Source organism: Ranitomeya imitator, chromosome 6, assembly GCF_032444005.1.
Source record: "Ranitomeya imitator isolate aRanImi1 chromosome 6, aRanImi1.pri, whole genome shotgun sequence".
In the NCBI taxonomy this organism is placed as follows: Eukaryota; Metazoa; Chordata; class Amphibia; order Anura; family Dendrobatidae; genus Ranitomeya; species Ranitomeya imitator.
Window position 1 is genome coordinate 63,768,260 of NC_091287.1, and position 24,852 is coordinate 63,793,111.

General features: G+C 45.5%; 1 protein-coding gene across 1 annotated transcript in view; it reads left to right on the forward strand.

The window, feature by feature from the left end:
- PTPRN2 (protein tyrosine phosphatase receptor type N2) overlaps window positions 1-24,852 on the forward strand; it is a 1,178,570-nt gene that overhangs the window by 991,620 nt on the left and 162,098 nt on the right. The window lies entirely within an intron of this gene.

Consider the following 24,852-nt stretch of genomic DNA (forward strand, 5'->3'; position numbering starts at 1 on the left):
TTGGAGAGCCCCCGTGTGCCTAAAAATTGGAGCTCCCCCACAAGTGACCCCATTTTGGAAACTAGACGCCCCAAGGAACTTATCTAGATGCATAGTGAGCCCTTTAAACCCCCAGGTGCTTCACAAATTGATCCGTAAAAATGAAAAAGTACTTTTTTTTCACAAAAAAATTCTTTTAGCCTCAATTTTTTCATTTTCACATGGACAACAGGATAAAATGGATCCTAAAATTTGTTTGGCAATTTCTCCTGAGTACACCGATACTTCACATGTGGGGGTAAACCACTGTTTGGGCACATGGTAAGGCTCGGAAGGGAAGGAGCGCCATTTGACTTTTTGAATGAAAAATTATCTCCATCGTTAGTGGACACCATGTCGCGTTTGGAGAGACCCTGTGTGCTTAAACATTGGAGCTCCCCCACAAGTGACCCCATTTTGGAAACTGGACCCCCCAAGGAACTTATCTAGATGCCTAGTGAGCACTTTAAACCCTCAGGTGCTTCACAAATTGATCCGTAAAAATGAAAAAGTACTTTTTTTTCACAAAAAATTTATTTTCGCCTCAATTTTTTCATTTTCACATGGGCAATAGGATAAAATGGATCCTAAAATTTGTTGAGCAATTTCTCCCGAGTACGCCGATACCTCATATGTGGGGGTAAACCACTGTTTGGGCACACGGCAGGGCTCGGAAGGGAAGGCGCGCCTTTTAACTTTTTGAATGGAAAATTAGCTCCAATTGTTAGCGGACACCATGTCGCATTTGGAGAGCCCCTGTGTGCCTATGCAATGGAGCTCCCCCACAAGTGACCCCATTTTGGAAACTAGACCCCCCAAGGAACTTATCTAGATGCATACTGAGCACTTTAAACCCCCAGGTGCTTCACAGAAGTTTATAATGCAGAGCCATGAAAATAAAAAATAATTTTTCTTTTCTCAAAAATGATTTTTTAGCCTGGAATTTCCTATTTTGCCAATGGTAATAGGAGAAATTGGACCACAAATATTGTTGTCCAGTTTGTCCTGAGTATGCAGATACCCCATATGTGGGGGTAAACCACTGTTTGGGCGCACGGCAGGGCTCAGAAGGGAAGGCACGCCATTTGGCTTTTTAAATGGAAAATTATCTCCAATCATTAGCGGACACCATGTCGCGTTTGGAGAGCCCCTGTGTGCCTAAACATTGGAGATCCCCCACAAATTACCCCATTTTGGAAACTAGACCCCCAAAGGAACTAATCTAGATGTGTAGTGAGCACTTTGAACCCTCAAGTGCTTCACAGAAGTTTATAACGCAGAGCCATGAAAATAAAAAAAAAAATTATTTTCTCAAAAATGAATTTTAGCCCGCAATTTTTTATTTTCCCAAGGGTAACAGGAGAAATTTGACCCCAAAAGTTGTTGTCCAGTTTCTCCTGAGTACGCTGATACCCCATATGTGGGGGTAAACCACTGTTTAGGCACATGCTGGGGCTCGGAAGTGAAGTAGTGACGTTTTGAAATGCAGACTTTGATGGAATGCTCTGTGGGCGTCACGTTGCGGTTGCAGAGCCCCTGATGTGGCTAAACAGTAGAAACCCCCCACAAGTGACCCCATTTTGGAAACTAGACCCCGAAAGGAACTTATCTAGATGTGAGGTGAGCACTTTGAACCCCCAAGTGCTTCACAGAAGTTCATAACACAGAGCAGTGAAAATAATAAATACGTTTTCTTTCCTCAAAAATAATTTTTTAGCCCAGAATTTTTTATTTTCCCAAGGGTTACAGGAGAAATTGGACCACAAAAGTTGTTATCCAGTTTCTCCTGAGTACGCTGATACCCCATGTGTGGGGTAAACCACTGTTTGGGCACACGTGGGGGCTCAGAAGGGAAGTAGTGACTTTTGAAATGCAGACTTTGATGGAATGGTCTGCGGGCGTCACATTGCGTTTGCAGAGCCCCTGGTGTGCCTAAACAGTAGAAACCCCCCACAAGTGACCCCATTTTGGAAACTAGACCCCCAAAGGAACTTATCTAGATGTGTGGTGAGCACTTTCAACCCCCAAGTGCTTTACAGAAGTTTATAACGCAGAGCCGTGAAAATAATAAATACGTTTTCTTTCCTCAAAAATAATTTTTTAGCCCAGAATTTTTTATTTTCCCAAGGGTTACAGGAGAAATTGGACCACAAAAGTTGTTGTCCAGTTTCTCCTTAGTACGCTGATGCCCCATGTGTGGGGGTAAACCACTGTTTGGGCACACGTGGGGGCTCAGAAGGGAAGTAGTGACTTTTGAAATGCAGACTTTGATGGAATGGTCTGCGGGCGTCACGTTGCGTTTGCAGAGCCCCTGGTGTGCCTAAACAGTAGAAACCCCCCACAAGTGACCCCATTTTGGAAACTAGACCCCCCAAGGAACTTATCTAGATATGTGGTGAGCACTTTGAACCCCCAAGTGCTTCACAGACGTTTACAACGCAGAGCCGTGAAAATAAAAAATCATTTTTCTTTCCTCAAAAATGATGTTTTAGCAAGCAATTTTTTATTTTCTCAAGGGTAACAGGAGAAATTGGACCCCAGTAATTGTTGCGCAGTTTGTCCTGAGTATGCTGGTACCCCATATGTGGGGGTAAACCACTGTTTGGGCACACGTCGGGGTTCGGAAGTGAGGGAGCACCATTTGAATTTTTGAATACAAGATTGGCTGGAATCAATGGTGGCGCCATGTTGCGTTTGGAGACCCCCTGATGTGCCTAAACAGTGGAAACCCCTCAATTCTACCTCCAACACACCCCTAACCCTTATCCCAACTGTAGCCGTAACCCTAATCACAACCCTAACCCCAACACACCCCTAACCACAACCCTAACCCCAACACACCCCTAACCCTAACCACAACCCTAATTCCAACCCAACTCTAAGGCTATGTGCCAACGTTGCGGATTCGTATGAGATTTTTCAGCATCATTTTTGAAAAATCCGCGGGTAAAAGGCACTGCGTTTTACCTGTGGATTTACCGTGGATTTCCAGTGTTTTTTGTGCGGATTTCACCTGTGGATTCCTATTGAGGAACAGGTGTAAAACGCTGCGGAATCCGCACAAAGAATTGGCATGCTGCGGAAAATACAACGCAGCGTTCCCGCGCGGTATTTTCTGCACCATGGGCACAGCGGATTTGGTTTTCCATAGGTTTACTTGGTACTGTAAACCTGATGGAACACTGCTGCGGATCCGCAGTGGCCAATCCGCACCGTGTGCACATAGCCTAATTCTAAAGGTATGTGCACACGCTGCGGAAAACGCTGCGGATCCGCAGCAGTTTCCCATGAGTTTACAGTTCAATGTAAACCTATGGGAACCAAAAATCGCTGTACACATGCTGCGGAAAAACTGCACGGAAACGCAGCGGTTTACATTCCGCAGCATGTCACTTCTTTCTGCGGATTCCGCAGCGGTTTTACAACTGCTCCAATAGAAAATCGCAGTTGTAAAACCGCAGTGAAATGCGCAGAAAAACCGCGGTAAATCCACGATAAATCGGCAGCGGTTTAGCACTGTGGATTTTTCAAATCCGCTGCGGAAAAATCCGCATAGGACCAGAATACGTGTGCACATACCGAAACCCTAACCCTAGCCCTAACCCTAGCCCTAACCCTACCCCTACCCCTAACCCTAGCCCTAACCCTAGCCCTAGCCCTAACCCTACCCCTAACCCTACCCCTAACCCTACCCCTAACCCTAACCCTACCCCTAACCCTACCCCTACCCCTAACCCTAACCCTAGTTCTTACCCCAACCTTAGTGAAAAAAAAAAAAATTCTTTATTTTTTTTATTGTCCCTATCTATGGGGGTGACAAAGGGGGGGGGGTCATTGTTAGGGGTCGAGTTCCCGCTTCTGCACTGGGGGAATCTCGAGCCACTTCCGCTGCGGTCTCCCATTCTTGTCCAGCCGCAGTGGAGCCTGCTCAGCAAGGACGTCGGTCCCAGCGTCTTGCTCATTCTCACTCTAACAGAGAGTTAGTGCTGCTTCTCCAGTCTCTGCCATTAAAGTCAGTACTGGTCAGCAGCGAGCGGACTTCTCTGGGACTAAGTCCTTGTCTGCATGTACTGAGCATGCCCAGCGTAAGGTCTCCCGTTGAAGATCGAGGGTCATGTGCTCAGGCTCTGCAGCACATTCCATTGGTCCTCTTGGCAGGTCCTAGAAGGGCAAAAGTGCTGTGGCCACTTCCTGTGCTGCTCCTATATAAACTGCGCATGACCGCACGGCCATGCGCTAGTATTGTCTTGTTATTATGTGTGTGTGTAGATGGATGTATGTCGAAGGATGAAAGCTCCTAAATATCCCTCCCTAGTGTTGTTGACTGTTCGCGGATGATGGTAGCTATCTAGCGCCCGACTTGCCATCTACACGATACACACATCTCAGCGTCCTATAGCTGTGCCTGCCAGTACGGCGCCGTGCGCTTGCCTTGCGCTTTCCATACCCGAGTCTGGGTGGTTAGTGGCGTCCGTTAGTGCGGCATCGCTCGCACTCTTGTGCACATATTTGTCCTAAGGTTCTCTACACACCCAGTTGCGGTGTTACGCCAGCAAGGGTCTAATCGGGCTTCAATCCCTTCTGGGGTTAAGTCCGCTGACCACTTGCTCGCGCTCTAGTGCGGTACTGCGGTCCTGTGAGTTAACAGGATCGCTTTCTTCACGCTGGGTGAGGTTTAACCCACGCGTGTATACTTTAGTGTACCGCCATATTGTCTGCCAATTACTAGCAGCAGGTCTCCACCTGCACGGTGGACCCCGGACTGCGAACGCACCTTTATCATCTGTCTTGGTGCGTTCCGCCAGTCCTAACAGAATACTAGCGCCAGGGTCTGGCTAGTAAAATGGCGGACGACCAGCGTTTACAGCGGTACATCCAGCAGCTGGAGGGAAGGTTGGCGGCTCTTGAGCGTACAACCTCAGCTGTGGATGTCACTGCTGTAGCTGTGCAGGCTGCAAGTGTAGCCGCAGCCAGTTTGTCCACTGCCACCCCTGCTCCGACTTTATCCCGTCTCCCACTACCTGACAAGTTTGCTGGAGAGAGCAAACATTGTCGTGGATTCGTGAGCCAGTGCTCTATCCATCTCGAGCTCCTGGCTGCACGTTTTCCTACAGAGCGGGCTAAGGTGGGATTTATTGTCTCGCTGTTGTCGGGCAGGGCGTTGGAGTGGGCTACGCCGCTGTGGGAGCGTGATGATCATGTGGTGCAGAGTGCTCCGTTGTTTCTGGGCACGCTGAAAAAGGTCTTTCTAGGACCTCAACTCACCCATGATACAGCGCTCCAACTACTGGCATTAACTCAGGGTGAGTCCTTGGTCAGCCATTTTTCCGTCCGATTCCGTACTTTAGCTTCCGAGCTGGAGTGGTCGGATAAAGCCCTTATCCCCATATTCTGGAGGGGCCTGGCTGACCATGTTAAGGACGCTCTGGCCACTAGGGAGATTCCTGCCACACTGGAGGAGTTAATATCTATTTCTACTCGTATAGACCTCCGTTTTAACGAGCGGAGGTTGGAACGAGCCCAGTGTAGGCAGAGGTTTCGGCTGGCTCCTACCTTCGCCAAACCTTTGAAATCTCCAGTCCAGGCATCTGAGTCACATGAGACCTTGGAGGTGACACGAGCGGGATCCAAGTCTCAGTCCGCTCGTGCACATAAGGTTCGTCATGTTTGCCAGCAGTCAGGACGTCTTGCCTCCAAGAGTCCTCAGCGGTCGGGGAAACGTCAGCGTCTAGTGGCAGTTGGAGGAGGTACACTAGACACGGCGACGTTTGCCTCAAAGTTGTCCTTCAAGGGGACAATTACCATAGGCCCATCCACTCTCACGGTCGAGCTATGCTTGGACTCTGGGGCAGAGGGTAACTTTATGTCCTCCGCCTTTGCCCAGCGTCACGCAATACCCTTGGTGATGCTCGCCCAGCCAGTGACCGTTCGAGTGGTAAATGGGTCAACACTACCTTCACAGATTACCCAACAAACCATTCCTTTCACCCTATCTGTGTCTCCATCACATCAGGAGATAATCTCCCTATTAGTCATTCCTGAGGGAATTGATGAGGTCCTGTTGGGGATGCCATGGCTTCGCTACCATTCTCCTCATATTGAGTGGTCCTCTGGAAGAATTTTGGGATGGAGTAAATCCTGTGAGGGTAGATGTCAGAGGGAGTGCGTTCAGGTTGCTACTACACAGGTACCCGCAGATCTTTCCTCTCTCCCCAAGCACTATTGGTCCCATGCAGACGTGTTCTCCAAAAGAGCTGCGGAGACTCTTCCGCCTCACCGCCCCTATGACTGTCCTATTGACCTCTTGCCTGGTGCTGAGCCTCCCCGGGGTCGAGTCTACCCGTTATCTCTCCCGGAGACGGAGGCAATGTCCCAGTATATTCAGGAGAATCTGGCAAGAGGATTCATTAGGAAGTCAGTGTCACCGGCAGGGGCTGGGTTCTTCTTCGTACAGAAGAAGACTGGAGACTTACGTCCATGCATCGACTACAGGGGTCTTAACGCCATTACCGTTAAGAACAAGTACCCATTACCCCTGATATCTGAGCTCTTTGATAGGCTACGGGGAGCAAAGGTATTTACAAAGTTAGATCTGCGGGGTGCTTACAACCTGATTCGCATCCGTGAGGGGGATGAATGGAAGACGGCTTTTAACACCAGGGATGGGCACTATGAATATCTAGTGATGCCCTTTGGGCTCTGTAATGCCCCAGCCGTTTTCCAAGACTTTGTGAACGACATCTTTCGAGATATGCTCACCACCTCGGTCGTAGTCTATCTGGATGACATTCTCATCTACTCTCCAGATATAGACTCCCATCGGAGAGATGTTCGCAAAGTCTTCGACCTCTTACGGGCAAACTCCCTCTACGCTAAGTTGGAGAAGTGTGTGTTTGAGCAGGAGTCCTTGCCTTTCCTTGGATATATCATTTCTGCCCAGGGTTTGGCTATGGATCCTGCCAAGCTACAGGCTGTAATGGACTGGCAGGAACCCCATTCTCTTAAAGCGGTGCAGCGCTTTATGGGGTTCATTAATTATTATCGCCAGTTCATTCCACACTTCTCAACTTTGGTAGCTCCCTTGGTCGCCCTCACCAAGATGGGAGCAAATCCCAAGTTGTGGTCAGAGGAGGTCTCCAAGGCCTTTCTCTCGATTAAGTCACACTTCGCTAGCGCTCCCATCCTACATCGCCCCGATGTAGATAAACCATTCATCTTGGAGGTGGATGCCTCATCCGTTGGTGCTGGAGCAGTCCTTTTCCAAAAGGATGCTCAAGGTCGGAAGCATCCTTGCTTCTTCTTCTCCAAGACCTTCACACCAGCGGAGAGGAATTATTCCATCGGGGACAGGGAGTTGCTAGCCATGAAGTTGGCTTTTTCAGAGTGGAGACACCTCTTGGAGGGAGCTCGCTTTCCCTTCCAAGTCTTCACTGACCACAAGAACTTGGTGTATATACAGACGGCCCAGCGGCTGAATTCTCGCCAGGCTAGATGGTCCCTGTTCTTCTCCCGGTTCCATTTTACTCTCCATTTTCTCTCCGGGGAGAAGAACGTTCGTGCCGACGCTCTCTCCCGCTCCGTAGTGTCATCTGAGGAGGAGGAGCCTCGGCTTATTGTCCCTTCTGAGAGCCTGAGAACTGTAGCTCCGGTTTCGCTAGAGTCTGTGCCCCCGGGCAAGACTTTCGTGCCAGCTAACTTGCGACCGGAGGTTCTCTCTTGGGCTCACTCCTCCAGAGTGGGGGGGCATTTTGGGACCAAGAGGACATCAGAGCTTTTGGCGAGAACATACTGGTGGCCGCATATGGCCCGAGATGTCAGGGACTACATTCAGGCGTGCGTTTCTTGCGCCCAGAATCGGTCTCCTCGGCAACGGCCTGCTGGGTTGCTTTACCCTCTACCGGTGGCAGACAGGCCCTGGGAGATGGTCGGAATGGACTTTGTGGTGGGTCTACCCAAGTCGCGTGGCTGCTCCATTATTTGGGTTGTCACTGACCATTTCTCTAAGATGGTGCATTTGGTGCCGCTTCCTCGGTTACCCTCAGCACGGGCCTTGGCGGTGTTGTTCGTTAAACACGTTTTCCGTTTGCATGGTATGCCTGATAAAATTGTCAGCGATCGGGGTCCCCAGTTCGCATCTCGGTTTTGGAGAGAGCTCTGCCGTTTACTCAGCATAGAGTTAAACCTCTCCTCTGCTTACCATCCCGAGACGAATGGGTTGGTGGAGAGAACCAACCAGACTCTGGTGACATATTTGCGACATTTCGTCTCTGCTAGGCAGGATGACTGGGCATCTTTGCTACCTTGGGCGGAATTTGCCCTGAACAACGCCGTAGCCGATTCCACTGGTCAAACTCCTTTTCTCCTTAATTACGGCCAGCATCCGCGTGTCCCTGTGCCCATGCCCGTGTCCTCCACCGATTCTAGGGTGGCAGACTGGGCGGTGGAGGCACGTGACATCTGGGACCGCACACAGGATGCTATCCGGGCCTCCAAGGAGAGAATGAGGGTTTCGGCTGATACACACCGGCGCCCCGCTCCGGTCTTTGCTCCCGGCGACTTAGTGTGGCTCTCCGCCCGTAACATCAGGCTGCGAGTTGAGTCCACTAAGTTTGCTCCTCGCTACATTGGCCCGTTTAAAGTTCTGGAACAGGTCAACCCTGTGGTTTACCGTTTGGCCATTCCTCCACGCCTTGGTATCACCGATACCTTTCACGTTTCCCTCTTAAAGCCCGTTCGCTTGTCTCGGTTTTCTGAGTCATCTGCTGGGACATCGGGTTCATCCACGGATGAATTTGAGGTGAATGCTATTGTGGGAAGCAAGGTGGTACGTGGCAAAAAATTTTATTTGGTGGATTGGAAGGGTCATGGTCCAGAGGATAGAACCTGGGAGCCTGTGGAGCACATTCGGGCTCCGCAGCTCATTGCTGCCTTTGAACGTAGCGAGGCCCAAGGAGGGGGGGGCCCTAGGAGGGGGGGTAATGTTAGGGGTCGAGTTCCCGCTTCTGCACTGGGGGAATCTCGAGCCACTTCCGCTGCGGTCTCCCATTCTTGTCCAGCCGCAGTGGAGCCTGCTCAGTAAGGACGTCGGTCCCAGCATCTTGCTCATTCTCACTCTGTTCAGAGAGTTAGTGCTGCTTCTCCAGTCTCTGCCATTAAAGTCAGTACTGGTCAGCAGCGAGCGGACTTCTCTGGGACTAAGTCCTTGTCTGCATGTACTGAGCATGCCCAGCGTAAGGTCTCCCGTTGGAGATCGAGGGTCATGTGCTCAGGCTCTGCAGCACATTCCATTGGTCCTCTTGGCAGGTCCTAGAAGGGCAAAAGTGCTGTGGCCACTTCCTGTGCTGCTCCTATATAAACTGCGCATGACCGCACGGCCATGCGCTAGTATTGTCTTGTTATTATGTGTGTGTGTAGATGGATGTATGTCGAAGGATGAAAGCTCCTAAATATCCCTCCCTAGTGTTGTTGACTGTTCGCGGATGATGGTAGCTATCTAGCGCCCGACTTGCCATCTACACGATACACACATCTCAGCGTCCTATAGCTGTGCCTGCCAGTACGGCGCCGTGCGCTTGCCTTGCGCTTTCCATACCCGAGTCTGGGTGGTTAGTGGCGTCCGTTAGTGCGGCATCGCTCGCACTCTTGTGCACATATTTGTCCTAAGGTTCTCTACACACCCAGTTGCGGTGTTACGCCAGCAAGGGTCTAATCGGGCTTCAATCCCTTCTGGGGTTAAGTCCGCTGACCACTTGCTCGCGCTCTAGTGCGGTACTGCGGTCCTGTGAGTTAACAGGATCGCTTTCTTCACGCTGGGTGAGGTTTAACCCACGCGTGTATACTTTAGTGTACCGCCATATTGTCTGCCAATTACTAGCAGCAGGTCTCCACCTGCACGGTGGACCCCGGACTGCGAACGCACCTTTATCATCTGTCTTGGTGCGTTCCGCCAGTCCTAACAGTCATTTACTATTTTTTTTATTTTGATCACTGAGATAGGTTATATCTCAGTGATCAAAATTCACTCTGGAACGAATCTGCCGGCCGGCAGATTCGGCGGGCGCACTGCACATGCGCCCGCCATTTTGGAAGATGGCGGCGCCCAGGAAAGAAGACGGACGGACCTCGGGCGGCCAGGTAAGTATAAGGGGGGGGAGATCAGGGCACGGGGGGGGGCGTCGGAGCACGGGGGGGTGGATCGGATCATGGGGGGGGTGGATCGGAACACGGGAGGGAGGATTGGAGCACGGGGAAGGATTGGAGCACGGGGTGAGGGATCGCTGTGCGGGGGGGGGGTGGATCGGAGCACGGGGGGGTCGCTGTGTGCGGGGGGGGGGGATCGGAGTGCGGGGGGGTTTGATTGGAGCGCGGGGGGTGTGATTGGTGCACGGGGAAGCGGACAGGAGGACGGGGGAGCGGAGCACAGGACGGAGGGGAGCGGACCACAGATCGGGGGGCTGGGGGGGCGATCGGAGGAGTGGGGTGGGGGCACATTAGTATTTCCAGCCATGGCCGATGATATTGCAGCATCGGCCATGGCTGGATTGTAATATTTCACCAGTTTTTTAGGTGAAATATTACAAATCGCTCTGATTGGCAGTTTCACTTTCAACAGCCAATCAGAGCGATCGTAGCCACGAGGGGGTGAAGCCACCCCCCCTGGGCTAAACTACCACTCCCCCTGTCCCTGCAGATCGGGTGAAATGGGAGTTAACCCTTTCACCCGGCCTGCAGGGACGCGATCTTTCCATGACGCATATGCTGCGTCATGGGTCGGAATGGCACCGACTTTCATGACGCAGCGTATGCGTCAAAGGTCGGGAAGGGGTTAAGGGCGGTGAGGCTCTCATATCATGTGGCGCCATACCCATCTAATGACCCAAACAGTGTAAATTATTTATCTTTATGATTCATACAGTATATGACCCATTGTTGAAGAGGAGCAAATTCTTACATTCAGATACAAACTTTAGCTCTTCTTCATTTTTCCTTATGTGTCTATAAATATAGAGGGACCCACCTGGCACCCATTGCTGATTCCAAAGCATGGCAGTCATTATACGCTATCATTATGTTACGCACCTGCCCCGATCCATTCTTGTACTCCATGTCGGACTTTGCAAGTAGCCCAGCATGCTCCCTTGTGTTGTATTTCTTAGGCCTATATAAGGCCTCCCAAGACACACATTTGTGTCTTTGTATTGTATTAAGATTTTTAGTTTGCCTCCAGTAACTCTTTTTCCCATGTGCAACACCCGCCTACTGCACCAACGCCCATGGCCCGTGTGCCCACCCGGACCATGGGCTTGGAGGATCCACCTCACCTAGTGTGATCACATTGTGTGACAGATTAATTCTTGGTGGTTTTACCAGAATCTTCGTCACTTAGATAGGATTGTACTATGTAATAAGGAAAATGGTAACTCATTATTCATAATATTATGAGCTGAGTGGCTTCCAATTTGGAGGCTTCTTGGAATATACTGGACCACCACATTCTGGGGTACAACTTTCTATATTGATGCAAATACAATCACTAGTGTTATCCAGTCCTACTTGAATTGTGAATGTAAAGGCAAGGGATTGGATTCATCCACTTTCTCTGCTCTAATCATGATATGTAATTACTAGTGATGAGCGAATATACAGTTAGGGCCAGAAATATTTGGACAGTGACACAAGTTTTGTTATTTTAGCTGTTTACAAAAACATGTTCAGAAATACAATTATATATATAATATGGGCTGAAAGTGCACACTCCCAGCTGCAATATGATAGTTTCCACATCCAAATCAGAGAAAGGGTTTAGGAATCATAGCTCTGTAATGCATAGCGTCCTCTTTTTCAAGGGACCAAAAGTAATTGGACAATGGACTCTAAGGGCTGCAATTAACTCTGAAGGCGTCTCCCTCGTTAACCTGTAATCAATGAAGTAGTTAAAAGGTCAGGGGTGGATTCCAGGTGTGTGGTTTTGCATTTGGAAGCTGTTGCTGTGAGCAGACAACATGCGGTCAAAGGAACTCTCAATTGAGGTGAAGCAGAACATCCTGAGGCTGAAAAAAAAGAAAAAGTCCATCAGAGAGATAGCAGACATGCTTGGAGTAGCAAAATCAACAGTTGGGTACATTCTGAGAAAAAAGGAATTGACTGGTGAGCTTGGGAACTCAAAAAGGCCTGGGCGTCCACGGATGACAACAGTGGTGGATGATCGCCGCATACTTAATTTGGTGAAGAAGAACCCGTTCACAACATCAACTGAAGTCCAGAACACTCTCAGTGAAGTAGGTGTATCTGTCTCTAAGTCAACAGTAAAGAGAAGACTCCATGACAGTAAATACAAAGGGTTCACATCTAGATGCAAACCATTCATCAATACCAAAAATAGACAGGCCAGAGTTAAATTTGCAGAAAAACACCTCAAGAAGCCAGCTCAGTTCTGGAAAAGTATTCTATGGACAGATGAGACAAAGATCAACCTGTACCAGAATGATGGGAAGAAAAAAGTTTGGAGAAGAAAGGGAACGGCACATGATCCAAGGCACACCACATCCTCTGTAAAACATGGTGGAGGCAACGTGATGGCATGGGCATGCATGGCTTTCAATGGCACTGGGTCACTTTATTGATGACATAAGAGCAGACAAGAGTAGCCGGATGAATTCTGAAGTGTACCGGGATATACTTTCAGCCCAGATTCAGCCAAATGCTGCAAAGTTGATTGGACGGCGCTTCATAGTACAGATGGACAATGACCCCAAGCATACATCCAAAGCTACCCAGGAGTTCATGAGTGCCAAAAAGTGGAACATTCTGCAATGGCCAAGTCAATCTCCAGATCTAAACCCAATTGAGCATGCATTTCACTTGCTCAAATCCAGACTTAAGACGGAAAGACCCACAAACAAGCAAGACCTGAAGGCTGCGGCTGTAAAGGCCTGGCAAAGCATTAAGAAGGAGGAAACCCAGCGTTTGGTGATGTCCATGGGTTCCAGACTTAAGGCAGTGATTGCCTCCAAAGGATTTGCAACAAAATATTGAAAATAAAAATATTTTGTTTGGGTTATGTTTATTTGTCCAATTACTTTTGACCTCCTAAAATGTGGAGTGTTTGTAAAGAAATGTGTACAATTCCTACATTTTCTATCAGATATTTTTGTTCAACCCTTCAAATTAAACGTTACAATCTGCACTTGAATTCTGTTGTAGAGGTTTCATTTCAAATCCAATGTGGTGGCATGCAGAGCCCAACTCGAGAAAATTGTGTCACTGTCCAAATATTTCTGGCCCTAACTGTACTCGTTACTCGAGATTTCCCAGGCATGCTCGGGTGACCTCAGAGTATTTTTTAGTGCTCGGAGATTTAGTTTTCATCGCTGCAGCTGAATGATTTACATCTGTTAGCCAGCTTGATTACATGTGGGGATTCCCTACCAACCAGGCAACCCCCACATGTACTTATGCTGGCTAACAGATGTATATCATTCAGCTGAGGTGATGAAAACTAAATCTCCGAGCACTAAAAAATACTCAGAGGTCACCCGAGCATGCTCGAGAAATCTCGAGTAACGAGTATATTCGCTCATCACTAGTAATTACTCATTAATTACTCAATTAAAGTGATAGACATTAATCATAACAATATGGTTATGTTGGATGACGCACTCTGCTCCACAATGTATAATATAGAGTCATTCAGATTAAGCATACCACGCAGTGCCCATGCTCTATACCGTATGGTGCTAAAAAAACAGAGCTATATATGAACAATATCATGAGCTAGAATGGGGCTTATTGCAAACTTTTTGAATGGATGGCAACTCCCTTGATGCTGTGTGAACTAGCACTTATCACTGGTCTGAGAATCAGTGCCGATCCAGCAGTCTGATGGCAGCATTCATTATTTTTTTTGGGCTTAGATGGCCATAATCCATGTTCTCCATGGGGGAAGGGACCTAATTCACCAGAGCTAATAAAGCACAATGTATCAGGAGGACCAATATTTCTGTTAAGTTAAAGAGGCCCAATGTATCAGTGGTCATGTGCTCGTTGGGAAGAAGGGTTCTGTTAATTGAAGGGTTAGGGGCTCTATAGGATGAGGGGAACTACTGACTCGTAAGAGGGGAAGGATAGAAACAAAAGTGCTTTATGTTTTGACCCTAATGTGGACCCCAATGCAAAATCTCCAACAGGATCTATTATGGGTCTTTATTAGTCTTCCGATATTGGCCAAAGGCGCTTCTTTGGTCACCGCTAAGTTTCAGAACCTGGGTGTGACTACAACTCCTTCACCCACTGTAGTTACACCCCAGTGTTTAGATATTTGTATTAGATACATTCCGCTGGCTCCATTTCTTAAAACAGCTCCATACTTGGTGTCTTCAATTTGCCCAAAAAAGGTTGCAACGCCTAACTATAGCATTAGTTGGAACTCCTCCTTTTCTCCCAGCTGCATTGGGCCCAGCGTCACCACCATATGTCACAGCCTGTTTTCTTCCCATCACCAGAGACCATGAGCCTTGTTACAGCAGTATGGTTTCTACTAGTTCCGCCATTGGGCCAAAAAACACTTTCATACAGTTTCTTTATTACCAGTGCTTTACCATGACACTGTCACCATATACTGAAAATAATATAAAGGGCAGAGCCTAATAGCAGGGTGCATAATGTAAGTACCATCATCTGTAGCTCAAACAATACCAACATACAGTGGCCAAATGTCAACCCCAACCAGCATGGGTGGACACGGAAAGTAGAGACCCCCTGTGTAAGAACTATATATGGACCCCATCTTATCCCATAGTTCATCATAAAGCATCTAATTATTTTTATCCTAACAATCCACCTGTTATTGTGAGGTGTGAAGTTTGTTAGCGCCTGCCCTTCCGTGGAATCTAATTGATTAAATTGAATAAAACACATTAAAAACAATGCAAGAAACTAATATAGGTAATAAAATTATAGAAATGTAGTCGACTGTAGTCAACTATTACCATGTCTCACAAAGCTAGTGTTATGGAGAATAATAACGAACCTTAACGTGTTTCCCATTGGCCGCACAGGGGCCCAGGAGGGAAGGGGGCCAATATCACCACCCAGGCAAGTGGAATTGTGCATTATGATGAGCGGGGGCCAATATCACCACCTAGGCAAGTGGAATTGTGCATTATGATGAGCGGGGGCCAATATCACCACCTAGGCAAGTGGAATTGTGCATTATGATGAGCTATTGGACTGCAAAGGGCCCTTATATTGTTCTTGCACAAGGGGCCCTCTTCTGTCTGTGTCCGCCTCTGCTTAAAGGGATTGTCTACTTTATCTTTATTGTGACAGATGTATTGTGGACATGATTTTGTGACACCTACTAATATGTAAGTATTACAGGTTCTCCTCCTGCACTTGTTAGTACAGCTGTCCTGCAGCTGACCCGTGCACAATATGGCTGCTAGTGGAGGACCACGTGGCCGGACCTGTCCATCAGCCTTAGCCAGCTGTTTTTTAGTAATTGAAGAAGTGCATAGTGGCTATTTTGATAAGACAGGTACAGTCTTGGTCTTCTTATAATGTGACCCTTATGTGCATATTACAAAACAATTTCACGATAGTATAGATTAGTACCTTGCTTTTTTTTGTCTGTAGAAATGCTAAGAAGTTTCTCAATGAGATTTAACCAATCAAGTCTTATAATTACTAGATGAAAGCTCATGGGTTGTCACACATATATCTTAATTACTAATTCCTCATGGTCCTCCTAGGTGGCACGCAGAAGAAGTGCTTCTTAATCCAGTTGTAATGTACCCCAGCAGGGCATGTTTTCCAGATTCTTTCTATTCACAGGTGGAATAATAAGTAGCAGATGTAGTGAACTAATCATTAATTAATGCTCCTGGTAGGATGTCTGGAGAACGTTCTCTGCTGGAGGTGACTTAGGGCAGGGGTAAGAAGCCTTGCTGCAGTTCATAAAAGCTAGAAATCCTTTATACTGTACCAACTACAGTATTATCTGGAACTGGTTTAACACTGCTGGTCTTCTATCAAACATAAATCTGGGTATTAGATCTTTTTATTATGCTTTTTTTAATGTTTTTGAGAACCTAACTTATAGACTAAAGCTCTGACAGCAGCTACTATTTTATACCTTAAAGGGAATCTGTCACCTGGTTTTTACCATCTAATCTGAGTGCAGCATAATATAGAGACAGAGACCCCGATTCCAGTAATGTATCACTTACTGGGCTGCTTGCTGTAGTTTTGATAAAATCAATATTTTGTGAGCATGAGATTATCACTAGAGGACTAGTAAACCTGCTGCCATGTAGTCCTCCATATTCATGAGCCCTAGGAAACCCCGCCCCCACCACTGATTGGCAGTTTTTTGTGTACACTGTACATGCGCATAATGCTGTCAATCACTGTTGTGGGTGGGGTTATACACAGCTTTGTAGTTAGAGCAGGGGTGTCAAACTGCATTCCTCGAGGGCCTCAAACAGGTCATGTTTTCAGGATTTCCTTGTACTGCACAGGTGATAATTTAATCACCTACACAAATAATGAGTTGATGATTAAATTATCACCTGTGCAGTACAAGGAAATCCTGAAAACATGACCTGTTTGCAGCCCTCGAGGAATGCAGTTTGACACCTCTGAGTTAGAGAACTGCGAAATCTGCAGCAGATAAAACATTTTTTTTACAAAACTGCAGCATCCAGTAAAGTAAGTGATACATCACTGGAATCAGGATCTTTTTACCTATATCATGCTGCTCTCAGATAGGGTAGTGATAACCTAGTGACAGATTCCCTTTAAAAAGATAGTCTCATCATTCATTACAAATAGTGTAAAAATAGTGCAGTTTTTTGGTTATTAATACGGTAAATTATATTTGTTATAAATAAAATCTCGCTGCAGGCAATATCCTTATAACACTTTTGTTGTGGTAAAATGGAGAATAAATATAACATTTGTGCATAAAAGCAAAGATTTCTCTGCAATAAAATTTCACTCTATTCTTAAGAAAGGTGTAATTTGTAATTTTGTCATTTATAGCTTGTTGCCTATTGGCCACGGCTGCGATCTATCAGGGATCGCAGCCCTAAAAAGCCCCTTTCATTAGAACTTGTAAGTGCTGCTCTGAAGCTGGCCGGATGCTGAATCTGGCTATTTCATAGTCCCCCCCCCCCCCCCCACTTCTGTGCGCCTCTGGTGCGGAAATCATAGGGCGCACCGTTCAGATCAACGTGGGCAACCATGACATTCGTACAAACTGTCAATTAGTTAGAAGCGCACCAGCGAACGGAAAGCTGTAAGGCTGGGGAGTGGTGCGATCCAGAAGATCAATATTAAAAATAACCCTTTAACTTAATCATCTGCCCATATGAATTTTTTTTAAAAGCCGCTCAGAATGTTAATAAATAAGTAATACTCACCTTACTGATTTCCCTTCAAATCTATTCAAACAAGATCAGACTAGAGAAAGACTGAGCATTCTACCATCGGTTTGTCATCCTCATTGTCAGTGACGTCACCTGATCAGGTTCTCAGAAACCTGAGGTTTCTGCTGATTGCTACTATTGAAGAACTATACACATAATATATTTGATGTGATTTCTATTAAAGGGTATTCAGGATCTCAAAGGGGTATTCGCATGTTATTAAATTGCTATAGTTAGAAAGCATGAAAAAAAGTAAGTTTGCAATCAACTTGCTTTTTTTTATTTGCTGCCATTCTTCTGCTGTGAGAGTTTTTTTACTTACATGGTGTACAGTTAGTTTCCAATGAGCTCAGCCACCAGAGCCTGGCCTAGTTTGCAGAAGTTACATTCCAAGAAATGAGTTAACTCCTAAGATCCCAGCCACTTCCCTCCTTCCAGTTGATTTGTGTACAGCAGTTAGGCTGCTTTCACATTGCGTTCTGTGTCTCAGGGCATATGTCCGAAATTCCCCGCATAACGGGGTCCAAAAGCATGGTCCGACAGGACCAATAGACTGTAACGGAGATGGCAGAGCTATTGTGAGATCTGTCATGTATGCTTTTCTGGAGTGTACGCCTACAGGAGGCGGACACTCGGACGCATTCCACCCTTAGCTGTCTACCCTGAGCTGTCTTACATCTTTCCACTTCCTCTCAGTTACTGACAAGGCTCTTATCACTCCTGCATTATCATTACCCCCTGGCTCCATAAGCCCCCACCCCGGCATCCAGCATTCCTAGAGCAGTTCTAATCACAGCTCTCACTTTCCGAAGCTGTGTGATTGTTCAGGTGCCATGTTATCTTTATATATCTATATGCAAACATAGTGATAACAGTGTAGACTCAGAACAAACACTGTCAAACTGTAAAGGTACCGTCACACAGTGGAACTTTGATCGCTAGGACGGCACGATCCGTGACGTTCCAGCGATATCGTTACGATCTCGCTGTGTCTGACATGCTACTGCGATCAGGGACCCCGCTGAGAATCGTACGTCGTAGCAGATCGTCTGAAACTTTATTTCGTCGCTGGATCTCCCGCTGATATCGCTGAATCGGCGTTTGTGACACCGATTAAGCGATGTCTTCATTGGTAACCAGGGTAAACATCGGGTTACTAAGCGCAGGGTTGCGCTTAGTAACCCGATGTTTACCCTGGTTACCAGCGTAAACGTAAAAAAACAAACACTACATACTTACCTTCTGCTGTCTGTCCTCCGGCGCTGTGCTTTCCTCTGCACTGTGAGCGCCGGCCAGCCGGAAAGCAGAGCGGTGACGTCACCGCTCTGCTTTACGGCTGACAGGCGCTGACAGTGCAGAGGAAAGCACAGCGTCGGAGGACAGACACGGAATGTAAGTATGTAGTGTTTTGTTTTTTTTTACATTTACGCTGGTAACCAGGGTAAACATCGGGTTACTAAGCGCGGCCCTGCGCTTAGTAACCCGATGTTTACCCTGGTTACCCGGGGACTTTGGGATCGTTGGTCGCTGGAGAGCTATCTCTGTGACAGCTCCCCAGCAACCACACAGCGACGAAACAGCGACGCTGCAGTGATCGGCATCGTTGTCGCATCGCTGCAGCGTCGTCAGTGTGACGGTACCCTTAATTTGCAGTAGCAGTAGGAAGCTCCTGACCAGAACTGTCACTTTTGGAGGCGCACCCCCAACCCAAGCAACCAGGAAGTAAGGAAACTGCAGAGATGTGAGCTGCTCAAGAGAAAATTTGGCAATATCCCTTTAATATTAATATTTTATCAATGTGGGTTCAACATCTTTTGAGCAACTGATGGAAGTGAAGTCAATGGTATTAACCCGTAGAAAAAAACACAATTGTATGTATAACGCTGTGCCTGGGTAAGCCATAAACCAAATACTGAAGTCCTGTTCCTGGTAGAATTTCCAGATATTTTACTGCACTCTTTGCATTTGCCTGAATCGAATAATGAAGCTAGGCAACCAAATGATAGTCACAAAATAAAACCCCACTTCGCGCAGTAGACATTATCGTTATAACGCTTTTGTTGTGGCAAAATGGAGAATACATATCACATTTATACATTGAAGCAAAGGTTCACCTTTGATAAAATTTCACTTACTGTATATATCTAATAATTGCGTATATCACAGTTGCTATATATTTCCCTTTTGTAGTAGGAATAACTCAGGTTTATAAGAGCGAAAAGAAAATCCAATTCCCTGCAGACTATGGCCTTTCTTCCTGTGGTGGTGGGCAATATATATCTATAGGCTATACTTGTTAAAGTACTCATACATGTTGTTGGCTAAATGATAGTTCAGCTGTTCTTTCGATCCTGCTTATACAGATGTATATTATAGCTAAATAAGTTGTGACAAGACTCCTATGGCGGCTGCCAAAAACAAATGATCTGCAAAGTTGAAATCTAACATGACCAGTCTTTCGTTGTACCAATATCAGGGTAAAGTAGGGATACCTCCAGAAAGATCAGATAGTTGACCGGTCTCATCAAGATGTAACATAGTAACATAGTAACATAGTTAGTAAGGCCGAAAAAAGACATTTGTCCATCCAGTTCAGCCTATATTCCATCATAATAAATCCCCAAATCTACGTCCTTCTACAGAACCTAATAATTGTATGATACAATATTGTTCTGCTCCAGAAAGACATCCAGGCCTCTCTTGAACCCCTCGACTGAGTTCGCCATCACCACCTCCTCAGGCAAGCAATTCCAGATTCTCACTGCCCTAACAGTAAAGAATCCTCTTCTATGTTGGTGGAAAAACCTTCTCTCCTCCAGACGCAAAGAATGCCCCCTTGTGCCCGTCACCTTCCTTGGTATAAACAGATCCTCAGCGAGATATTTGTATTGTCCCCTTATATACTTATACATGGTTATTAGATCGCCCCTCAGTCGTCTTTTTTCTAGACTAAATAATCCTAATTTCGCTAATCTATCTGGGTATTGTAGTTCTCCCATCCCCTTTATTAATTTTGTTGCCCTCCTTTGTACTCTCTCTAGTTCCATTTTATCCTTCCTGAGCACCGGTGCCCAAAACTGGACACAGTACTCCATGTGCGGTCTAACTAGGGATTTGTACAGAGGCAGTATAATGCTCTCATCATGTGTATCCAGACCTCTTTTAATGCACCCCATGATCCTGTTTGCCTTGGCAGCTGCTGCCTGGCACTGGCTGCTCCAGGTAAGTTTATCATTAACTAGGATCCCCAAGTCCTTCTCCCTGTCAGATTTACCCAGTGGTTTCCCGTTCAGTGTGTAATGGTGATATTGATTACCTCTTCCCATGTGTATAACCTTACATTTATCATTGTTAAACCTCATCTGCCACCTTTCAGCCCAAGTTTCCAACTTATCCAGATCCATCTGTAGCAGAATACTATCTTCTCTTGTATTAACTGCTTTACATAGTTTTGTATCATCTGCAAATATCGATATTTTACTGTGTAAACCTTCTACCAGATCATTAATGAATATGTTGAAGAGAACAGGTCCCAATACTGACCCCTGCGGTACCCCACTGGTCACAGCGACCCAGTTAGAGACTATACCATTTATAACCACCCTCTGCTTTCTATCACTAAGCCAGTTACTAACCCATTTACACACATTTTCCCCCAGACCAAGCATTCTCATTTTGTGTACCAACCTCTTGTGCGGCACGGTATCAAACGCTTTGGAAAAATCGAGATATACCACGTCCAATGACTCACCGTGGTCCAGTCTATAGCTTACCTCTTCATAAAAACTGATTAGATTGGTTTGACAGGAGCGATTTCTCATAAACCCATGCTGATATGGAGTTAAACAGTTATTCTCATTGAGATAATCCAGAATAACATCCCTCAGAAACCCTTCAAATATTTTACCAACAATAGAGGTTAGACTTACTGGCCTATAATTTCCAGGTTCACTTTTAGAGCCCTTTTTGAATATTGGCACCACATTTGCTATGCGCCAGTCCTGCGGAACAGACCCTGTCGCTATAGAGTCACTAAAAATAAGAAATAATGGTTTATCTATTACATTACTTAGTTCTCTTAGTACTCGTGGGTGTATGCCATCCGGACCCGGAGATTTATCTATTTTAATCTTATTTAGCCGGTTTCGCACCTCTTCTTGGGTTAGATTGGTGACTCTTAATATAGGGTTTTCATTGTTTCTTGGGATTTCACCTAGCATTTCATTTTCCACCGTGAATACCGTGGAGAAGAAGGTGTTTAATATGTTAGCTTTTTCCTCGTCATCTACAACCATTCTTTCCTCACTATTTTTTAAGGGGCCTACATTTTCAGTTTTTATTCTTTTACTATTGATATAGTTGAAGAACAGTTTGGGATTAGTTTTACTCTCCTTAGCAATGTGCTTCTCTGTTTCCTTTTTGGCAGCTTTAATTAGTTTTTTAGATAAAGTATTTTTCTCCCTATAGTTTTTTAGAGCTTCAATGGTGCCATCCTGCTTTAGTAGTGCAAATGCTTTCTTTTTACTGTTAATTGCCTGTCTTACTTCTTTGTTTAGCCACATTGGGTTTTTCCTATTTCTAGTCCTTTTATTCCCACAAGGTATAAACCGCTTACACTGCCTATTTAGGATGTTCTTAAACATTTCCCATTTATTATCTGTATTCTCATTTCTGAGGATATTGTCCCAGTCTACCAGATTAAGGGCATCTCTAAGCTGTTCAAACTTTGCCTTCCTAAAGTTCAATGTTTTTGTGACTCCCTGACAAGTCCCCCTAGTGAAAGACAGGTGAAACTGCACAATATTGTGGTCGCTATTTCCTAAATGCCCAACCACCTGCAGATTTGTTATTCTGTCAGGTCTATTAGATAGTATTAGGTCTAAAAGTGCTGCTCCACTGGTTGGATTCTGCACCAATTGTGAAAGATAATTTTTCTTGGTTATTAGCAGAAACCTGTTGCCTTTATGGGTTTCACAGGTTTCTGTTTCCCAGTTAATATCCGGGTAGTTAAAGTCCCCCATAACCAGGACCTCATTATGGGTTGCAGCTTCATCTATCTGCTTTAGAAGTAGACTTTCCATGCTTTCTGTTATATTTGGGGGTTTGTAACAGACCCCAATGAGAATTTTGTTACCATTTTTCCCTCCATGAATTTCAACCCATATGGACTCGACATCCTCATTCCCTTCGCTAATATCCTCCCTTAAAGTGGACTTTAGACAAGACTTTACATAGAGACAAACCCCTCCTCCTCTCCGATTTTTACGATCCTTTCTAAACAGACTGTAACCCTGTAAGTTAACTGCCCAGTCATAGCTTTCATCTAACCATGTCTCGGTTATTCCCATTATGTCAAAGTTACCTGTAGATATTTCTGCTTCTAGTTCTTCCATCCAAGATGGATGGGTTTGGTCGAATACTCTTTTAATATGTAAGGCCAACTCTAAAGATTCAGGGCCCAGTTCATCTTTTGCGATTTTCTAAAGTCACTTTTCTTTTTTATTTGTTTGAGATATTTGCAGAAGTTTTTTTTTATGCCAAATTGAAATGTGGTTCGTGAATTTTGTGAACAGTAAAAATTATTCTTTATTTCTTTTTTTAAACCTATTTTGCAACTTTTTAGCTTAAAAAAGTTAAATATTCTGCTAAAACATCTCTAGAATTGAGAGTCCTCAGTGGTTGATACCTTTTAATGGTTAACTGAAAAGATGGTAACAACATTTCATAATTTGCACCAAAATTACAGACATACATAAAATTAGTTCAGAGGGGAACTGGAGAACATTTGTCTCAAATTTTGTGACATTTTAAAAAGTTTGAAAAGTTGCAAATAATGAATCACGTGAAAACATCTGGAAAGCCTAAACCACGCCCACAGTGATGAATATAAAAATAAACCGAAATAGACTTTAAAAAGTGACTTTAAAAACGAGCAAATGGTAAAATGAATATGGTGTAAACACAAGCAAGGTGCAAAACAGTAAAAAAAAAATCATAAAATAGGCACAAATGCAATAATGAATTGATTGCTTCATGCATAAGGGAGACACAGAACCCCTATTTTTGTGTACAGTAGAAGTTCCAGCAGTCGGACCCCCACAGGTCATTCATTAACCACTTAACCTGTGGATAAATGTTGGGTGCAATAACACCCTGAACTGTTCAGTCCTTATTGCTTCTGATATCTGCAAAATATACTCAATGGAAGCTGTAGACATCCTCAGTGTGCTCCTCCCAGTGGTGTGCTGCCAACTAGTGATGAGCGAATATACTCGTTGCTCTGGTTTTCCTGAGCATGCTCGGGTGTCCTCCGAGTATTTGGATGTGCTTGGAGATTTCGTTTTGGTCGATACAGCTGCATGATTTGCGGCTCCTTGGACAGCCTGAATACATGTGGGAATTCCCTAGCAAACAGGCAACCCCCACATGTATTCAGGCTGTCCAAGCAGCCACAAATCATGCAGCTGTGTCGACCAAAACTAAATCTCCAAGCAGGCCAAAATACTCGGAGGACACCCAAGCATGCTCGGGAAAACCGAGCAACGAGTATACTCGCTCATCACTAATGCCAACCCAAATTTTATTTTTCAATCTCCATCTGTGGTAGACAGGTCTCCCCTTTTTGACTATCTGTACAGCTGTGTTGGCGACTTTGCTGTTATTTGGAGCATACCTACGGTGATCCCATGTTTAAGTGCTAGGAAACTCTGGGACTGATTGACTGACTAATTGAGACGATGGGCACTAGCGCTACATTTATGGTTCATGCTATGTGATTTGCTACATCTTGCCGTACCATTTTAAAGACTGACTTATTTTATACTAGATGGCAGCCCGATTCTAAAGAATCGGGAGTCTAGAATCCATATATACTTTATTTATTCAAATGTAAGAATAATACAATTAATAAATAATAGTAAGAAAGAACAAAAATAATAGGCAGTATATGGAGAAAACACCAAACAAAAGTTCAAAATTGGTGTGAAAATGTCACTGAACCACTTCACAACTAAATATATATAGTTTTGGTAAATGGTATTATCATTTTTTTGATGAAATTCGGCAGGAGCTTGAAGAGCAACGTCACTGGGCCCGCCTCCATGCAGTAGAAACTTGCTGTGAGGTAAAAATTCAAAAATCACACCAAAATGGCGGGCGGAGTGTGTCACAGTACGGCACGTTTCTGATTGGTCGCTCGCAGCAGGCGGCAACCAATCAGACACTGGACACTGTTGACGTCACTTATCTCCGGACATTAGCTCCGGACATTAGCTCCGGACATTAGCTCCGGACAAAGCCACGGAAGTTGGCACAAATTGCAGGAAGTAGTATTCTAGGCAATTATATATTAGATAACTATTTTGTACCAGTGCACGATAGTAATTAGTCGTGTCCATTTTACAAATTT